Below are 8638 nucleotides of genomic sequence, written 5' to 3' on the forward strand. Positions count from 1 at the left end.
GCAGCAGACAAAGACACTTTCTCTAATTTATCTGCTAATTAGAATTTCTCAATTGTTACTTAAGTCCGGCTGTTATTTTGTTTCGGGTATGAATAGATGATTCGTCCAGTCATACATCAACGATTCTTACCCTATCGAATGATTGGTACCACATTATTCCATGAGAGACTTATTTTTTTTCATTTTATTATATACATGTATTGTTAATTGTATCTCAGAACGCAGAACTGATAACATCCCAACATGTAATTGGTACACAGAGATTTGTTACATATCATTTCTTTACATTCCTGCTTGAACAAAGAGCCAACATGTATGCTGTAATCGGTGCAACTGTGTGTCCACATATACAGTCTCAGATGGCTAATGTCTCCCACCAAGTAAGCTCTATTTTAAGCATTATTTTATTTCCAAAGACATTTTGAATGAAAAGAATTGAAAGGAAATACGTTTTATAATCACATTTAACAAACCTACGTGTATTTTACAAACATTCTGCCTAGTCCCCGCGAAGCTACGCAAACGTTTTACAAACATTCTGCGGATATTTTGCGAAAACAAATTTAAAGACCTTTGTGTTGTAGTAGACTGACACCTTGTCCTTGACAGGCAGATAATCACCATATTTAGTACAGAGTAATCTAGCAACGGACTGGCTAACATGAACAGGCTAGAAACAGGATCTGATATGTACTTTACACACACCAGTGAACATGTAGTTCACCCCATCGAAAATCAGGTGTAGCTGTTTGCGTGTCACCGTGCCACAATGACGCAGCGGGAGCTCACGAGACTAAGCAGAAAGCTGAATGGCCCAGGCCCTATGGCAGAATACAACAGACAGGATACCTTTGTGGTGGATTTTAAGGATTTCATTTCTTCTTTCTTCAAGGTAAGCAGATATCAGTTTAACCCTGTTTATAACCTTTTGCAAGTGGTGCTGTGTATTCATTATACGGTTACAACAAAGGTGACATGTAAATACCATGATAATCTTTATCAGAATATATCCGAAGAGTCGGGGGGACATCACAATTCACTCACAGAAAGGGTCAGAGATCGCCACATCCATAACCCCAGAAGGTCAGGAACAAAGTGTTGGCACACACGCAATAGTCGATTGTCAGTACTCTATGACCACTTCGAAGGGAAAAGTATGTAGTCAGTCTGTTGTCTTCCACTATAAGTAGGCATGAGAAAGAAGTTGTGTTGTCACGGTAGAATGGAGATAAATTGCCTTCAAGTGACGCGAATGATTGACACGCTGCATAAATTGTAGAGTCATACACCACTAAATTATTTTAAAACGTTTTGCTTAAACATTTTAGTGGACTATAGAAGTCCCAGGAAATTGAACTGTATGCTAGGGATCAAGAATGAAATCAAATAAAACCAGCAGCAGCATTTGTCAATCTCAAACAACATTTGTCAGACGAGTTCAGGCGATAAAATAATCATAAATACACTGCATAAAATAGTACATATAAGAAGCAACAAACTAAAGATTGGGGAATTATCCAACTCGACAGAAGGTTGTTTACTTTGTGTTGTAATATTTATGTATTTTGTGTATGCTTTATGTAAGCCTGTGCCTTGATCGCAGACTGTATACTCCATCTTTGATTGACAGTCATCGGCGATGCATTGTTCTGGATTACACTTCCAAAAACAGTCCAGCTATACAAGCTTATCAATGCTATGTATTGATGAGATATACACAGCATTACCAATTTGGTTAAGATCAGATATACAAAGCAAAAACAATTTTGTAAAGATGATAGTCGCAATATGGCTTTTTAATTGCTATTTATTGTTATATAATTAATTGTTCTGTATTTTCAAAATCAAGTGTTTTTAAATCGACAAATTTTATCAACAACTTCGAAATAAAACAGTAATATTGGAGTGTTACAATACTGGAATCTGCCCTTGAGTTTCAATTAATATGCGACTGTTAGCGGTATGACTTACTCACCTTGCAATGATATTGACAAAAACACATACGTTCAAACAGAAACTTTTTAGAACAAGAAATTGACTCATTGTCAGATTAAGATTTTATTGTTATTTTTTATATGCAAATGCAAAATGTTGTTTTATGTTTCCTTGTCTATATGCCAAACAATTTCCGAGGTAGTAAACTAGCTTAGAGTTTAAAAAAAAATCCTCATTTCTAAGGTATTAATCCAAGTGAATAGTACGAAATGAAAAACAATAAAATTGAAACAACGCAATAGTACAAAACATCTAAACTGATAGTTATTAACAATCAGGCCGTTTGTCAACATAATGTCGATATCAACTGATAAACTTGTGGTATTTAAAGAACGAAAGTGGTTTGTTCATACTTCAAAATGAACTGTTATTTTGCAGAAAACAGTTTACTGAAGTATTTTATGTTAATAAATAGATTAAAGAAAGATCTACACACTGATGCAATTATAAATGATTGGTCATTGCAACTAAAAAAAATTGAACATGCTCAGGCAGACCTCACTTCTTGCCTTTTGTGGACCAAAATAAATAGCATAGATATACGGCTGGCGCGGCGGTGTTCACAATGGAGATTTTAACATGTTTTCATTACATTCATAGGTCGGGTGTTACTAAAGTGATAGTGACGTGATTAACATCAATAAAAAGATAAACAGAGAGATCTACACAATGATACAATTACACAATCATGTCCCGCAATAAACGGCATGGGGAGACAGCTGTCGGTCGTGTTCACAATGCCAAAATTAAAATTTGTAAATATATTTAATTTCCAATAACTCGGGTGTTACTAAATGTTGTTGTTGCATTAAGTGTTTAAGATGTCGCCTTCAGCCTCCGCAATTTCGTTTATCCTGTCCCACTTTGGGACTCATGTGTGTGAGTAGAGTACACAAATCTGTTTTGAGTTTTAGTATCGAAAAAAAGTTATGTTTTTGTATTGATAAAATTTTGTATTTTCGTGAATTGATATGATCTCATTTTTTATCTTTGGCTGCTCTGTTTATATAGGTTCGAGTAGCTGTCCATCTCTCAGAAATAGAGTTATTTTGGCCTTCGCTATTGGATATCTTGGCTTTATGAGGTCTACCACAGATAGCGGATCTTACTGCAATTCTTGTTTTAACTGAGCCAGGCTGGGGCATGGTCTTGACATTCCAGGAGCAAGTGAGCAATTGACTCAGGTTGATTGCGAGATGGACAAACCTTGTGTTTTTTGTGACCTAGTCTGAGGCGAGAGATGACTACTTCAACTTTTCTTTCATTTGGTGGATCTTGGGTGGATTGTGTTGAATTGTGTATAACCATCAGCCGATCTTACTTAAGTCACTTTGGGCTTGCGATCTTTGGACGTTGGAGGTTTTGATTTTGCTTTATATCTCTAGTTTACTGAAGGGAATAGGCTGTATCTCCGCTTTGTCGGGAGCTAGATTCATTACTGTATCAGTGTTTTTCATTTCCATGAATATATGTGAGACGGGACCCAACACAGTTGCCCTTGGTCCGATAGTTTTGTATATTCGTATAGAATATTATTGACTGTGTTTGGTCTTGAGCTTGAGTTTCCGCTGTTGATAGATTGCAGTGCACTTAGCGGGTCTGACAGGATGACTCTCTTGGCTTCTGGTATGAGCTTGAGTGAATGATTGATTGCCCCCAATTCAGCAGTGAATACTGACTGACCATTAAGTGGATCATAATGTGCCGGGCGTATTGATAATCCATATTATGTTCAGAATGATTCAGTGTGGCAAATGTTGCATTGTGGCAACGCAATGTACGTGTATAATGCGTACATATCTCAATCGATAATAACTGTATGACGTTTAAAGTTAAATGTGTGTGAAAATATTGTTAGTTTATGATAAACAATAACCAGGTTTAATTATTTTATTATTTTACTGAGTACACTGGCAGAGCATCCAGCTGTTTCTGTCATTGTGCTTGGATGTTTTGGTTTGTTTGTTTGTTGTTTAACGCCCCACTCAGCAATATTCCAGCTATATGTTATGTAGATAATCGAGTGTGGACCAGACAAAACAGTGGTCGACATCATGAGCATCGATCCACGCATTTTGGATATGATGACATGCATCAACCAAGTCAGCGATTCTGACCACCGGATCCTGTTAGTTGTCTCTTACGGCAGGAATGGGTTGCTGAAGACCTATTGAACAGTAGAACTGGTGTGATACGGGACTTTGTGGAGAAAGATGTTATTCACCATGTTGAAAGTATTAATAAGATATTCATATGATAAATAACTAAATAACGTTGGAAAATGTGTTCAATTCTGACCATACATATTGTGATTGGATAATTTGGAACTGACTATCAAATCGGTGACTGTACGTTTATTGGGCATTAAGTGAGTGAGTGAGTTGGGTTTAACGCCGCTTTTAACAGTACTCCAGTTATATCACGGCGTGTCAGCTTAATTAGGGAGGAAAGTCCGAAGTGATGCAGGCCTCAGACGTTTACCACTTCGGTGAAACCCATGAGCACGGGTTCAGAGCCCAGAAACATAATCGGGGTGAACCGGGGTTCGAACCCACAATCATAGGTTTCTGGCGTGCCCAAGGGACGCAACTCTGCACAGCGAATCGCGGTGCCTCAGACGACTGAGCCACCCGTGCCCCCTATTCGGCGTTTAGGGTGTAGTTTGATAGTGTTATTGTTTAGCATCTAGTGACATGTCCCCCGATGATGATGAATATCTCTGTAAAAAAGCATGAACGGTGCGATTATTTAAATGCGCACCTGAAGAAACTAAAGATAACTCATACCGTATTTAGCATAACAAAGTTTGCAATGAATACAGATAACTGTGTGGAGTTTGCACAATGTAAAAGGAGTGACCAAGAAAATGCAGCAGCGGTAGACTCTACACGTTTCTGGGACAACCTCAAGCGTGTGTATGGGACGACCGCAACGACCCAACCCTATTGATATACAAGACAGGGGGGACTATTTCTCGTCGCTGAATTGTGAACCAATGGGTATTCAGGATAATCTTGGTGAGGTGGAGGACATAGTTACATGTCTAGGTTATGTGCAAGAACTGACAATTGACATATTAGAATCCCCAATCCCCAGATCAGAACTTTTTGAAAGCATAAATGCCAAGAAACATAATAAATCAGCTGGCCTTGACGACATCTATGGAAGCCATTGTTCAAACATGGTTTGAGCGCTAGAATGGGTAAAAATGTTACACTCCATGTACAGTATTGTAAGGCTTATGTTCGTTTAAACAACATTGTATCTGGTATATGTGTTGCTTCATGGGTGTGTGGCAAGGGTGTATGCTCTGTCCCTTTTTGTTTCATTTTTTATCAACGAATTTGTTACCGAAATGGAACAAAATTGTCGTTTTGGTGTTAAGAAACATCCGGAAATTATTTATATTTTTCTACTTCTATTTGCGGAAGACCATGTTGTGTTTGGCAATACTGTCAACAACATACAAATTAAGTTAAATATCTTGCATGATTACTGTTGTAAATCTATCGAAAACAAAAACAGTTGTTTTTCAAAAATGGGGGAGGTTTATCACGTTATGAAAAAATGGTATTATGGTGGAAATGCGTATGAAGTAGTTACTGGATACAGTTACCTTGGCTTGTATTTTAGCAATAGATGACTTAGATCGATTGTTTAAATAATATTGCAATTCAGGCAAGAAAGGTGTTCATGGTCCTGTTAATTAGTATCAATTCTTTGAAACCATACTCGCCTCACTTTTACTTCAAATGTTTAGATACAAAGATAACACTAATACTTTAATACGGGCCAGAAATTTGGGGTTCAGTGACATAGAACCGATTCTCACAGATGTTTTATTCAGTCGCTCGCTGTTTTAAAATGTGTGAAATATCGCCCCTAAATTATTACAATATGTTGTGGTTGTGCGATGAACAAGGCCACGTAAATTGGGTAACAAACCTTAAAACTGTTATTTTCAGATTAGAAGATGGCTGGTACTTTCAAACATGTGGTAATAAAATTTGTTTTCAGGTTTGGCATTGTGATCTTTGCGAAAGCCAACAAATGCTTATTATGCACAGTTTAAAACATCCTTTGCGCGTGAGAACTACTTGAGTAGTATAACTGTAAATACATTCAGGACCACATTGACTCGTTTTCGGCTGAGTTCTCACAATTCAGAAATTGAACGGGGACGACATTTCAAAACTCCTCGTGAATTTAGAAAATGTAAAGTTTGTAACCTAAACCATGTAAAATATTTTGTTTTCTATGTTATAGCCATTTAGGGCAAAGTTTTAGCTAAATTTATATCCATACATGCAAGATGTCCAAAAGGCTTATGTAACGCTTTGCCATCCGTCTTTGTACGGCGTGCGTCATCCGGCATGTGTAATCTATTCACAATCCATGTCTTACTACAGGATATGCTAGGCTGCCATAGAAAAGGTATAAATTTCATATCCAAAAAATATAAGCTTTAAGTGGCTATATTTGACTCGTCACGGTACTTGGGAAACCTTCATGTTTTCTTTTAACCAAACATCATTGCATTGGAATTCCTGTTGATTGTAATAGCATATGATTCTGGTGTATGCTTAACAGTCATATCCCTAATACTGCAACAAAATGTCCATTAAGAGTTGTATCAAGGGAGAACCCGCAACCGTATAGTTATTCAATTGTTTAACGATTTTTTTTAATTTGTTCACGAATACACGTTCATGATGTTGGTTTTCGTAATTCATTGTTGCTGTCTCTTTGTAGATGCGGATTGATTAATACCTTCTGTAAAATATCTTCTTGCTATAATTAGGTCAGTTTACTTTCGTGTACACAATGTCACTCGCCTAGGAGAAAGTTGTATCTAATGACAGAGTCGGCCTGCTCTCGTTCAATTACAATCTGTCACACCATGCGTGAATAAACAGGTGTTGCTGTGGGCAAAAACCTTGCCCCTGTATAAATATATATATATATGTTTGTAGATACATGTACTGGGCCACCCGTGCCCCCTACAGAGTAATATAACAAGCGACAGACAAACAGGTTAGAAACAGGATCTGATAAGAATTGTACACACACCAGTGAGCATGTAGGTCGTCGAGTAGAGAGAAAATGCACCTTCTTTGCATAGAGCAGCTATACCTACCACAAGCTGTCAAAATACAGAAAATCAGGTGGCCACAGTGTGACGTGGCTGTTTGCGTGTCATCGTGACCCAACATGACTAAGCAGAGAGATGAATGGTCCAGGCCTCATTGTTTACAGAATACAATAGGTAGCAGGTACACCTCACTCACCTCCTTAACTTGACGGATGCATAAAAACGATAAATAATAAATAGCAAGAGGAAGCACTTGAGATATTGATTTCATTTGTGAAGAAAATAATTATCATCTGAGTAAATATTGTACACATTATACCTCGGAATTTTAAACTGTTAACGACGCTTGTTGTGGATTTGATATCCAGTGACATTCCCTATACATCTTGTTTCTTATAATACAATTTAGATTGTCAACATATAAACAGTATACACCACAAATAATCGTCCAATTTGAATACATTTTTTTCTGACAGAATACAGTTTCGTCTGACAGTGTTGTATATTTCCCCTTGAGTCCCGTGAGTATGATGAGGGCAAAGGTTATATCCAGTTTCAAATTCAAGAATTTAAACCTGTCAAATCACGTGAGAGTTGGGATGTCACGTGAGACAAGCTCCTTGTTTACTGTTGTCAGAGAGTCTTCACTGGTCTGCTCGAGCAAGTTATGGTTCTGAGGGGCCTCCATGAAGGGAAGACAGAATACCTCTGTGGTGGACTCTAAGGATTTCATTTCTTCTTTCTTCAAGGTAAGCAGATATCAGTTAAACCCACTTTACAACCATTTGCAAGTGGTGCTGTGTATTTATTATATGATTACAACAAAGGGGACTTGTAAATACCATGATAATCTATATCAGAATATATCCGAAGGATCGGGGGTACATCACATTTCACACCAGACCAAATAGCGTCCATTCCAATTTGGAATTGCTTATATTGTAAATTTGAGATTTGGAAAGAATGCCAAGAGTGGGTGGGAGACGAACTAAGGGAGCTGTGTGTGTTGGGTGGTTGTTAGATAAGGTAGTTTTGGTTTTATTATTTTATTTGGGGTTTAAATGCGACTAATTAGTCCTGTTTTAAATAGGTATAAACCTAAGGCTTTGAATTTTTGTAATTTATTTTGTGGATTTATGATTGATTCTAGTGTAAGTCCGGTTTTAAGATTTAGGGTGGGTCTGTAGTGTTGTTCGGTGTGTTTGGTAGTGTGTGCAGTAAATGAGTATGTGTTCTGGTGTTTCTTGTTTGCAATGTGGGCAGTTTCCTGTTGTGTGTAGATAAGCTATTTTACGGTGATTATTTTGTTTGGTGTGGCCTGTTTGTATTTTAGTAATTATTCTTTTTTTTGGATGGGTGTAGTATTTTTGGTTTAATTAGGGTTTTTTTTAGTACTTTCCTGATTTGGCTATTTAAGTTTTGGTATATATTTTGCCAATTTTTGTTGATATTTTTGTTTATTGAGACTTTTGATTTCTGATTTGTTAGCTGGGTAAGTTTAAACTTATTTCTGGGAGTTTAAGGGATAATTTTGCTGCTTTATCTGCCTTT

General features: G+C 37.2%; 1 protein-coding gene across 1 annotated transcript in view; it reads left to right on the forward strand.

The window, feature by feature from the left end:
- The first annotated feature begins 702 nt into the window (after window positions 1–702).
- Window positions 703–8638, forward strand: part of LOC124123574 (serine/threonine-protein phosphatase 6 regulatory ankyrin repeat subunit A-like) — a 407486-nt gene continuing 399550 nt past the window's right edge. The window contains exons 1-2 of the mRNA XM_048395650.1: window positions 703–892; window positions 7725–7836. The gene's annotated coding sequence lies outside the window, so the exon portion shown is untranslated. The remainder of the gene's footprint in view (window positions 893–7724; window positions 7837–8638) is intronic.

The sequence above is a fragment of the Haliotis rufescens genome, unplaced genomic scaffold, assembly GCF_023055435.1.
Source record: "Haliotis rufescens isolate VD_foot unplaced genomic scaffold, xgHalRufe1.0.p SCAF_14, whole genome shotgun sequence".
Classification (NCBI taxonomy): Eukaryota; Metazoa; Mollusca; class Gastropoda; order Lepetellida; family Haliotidae; genus Haliotis; species Haliotis rufescens.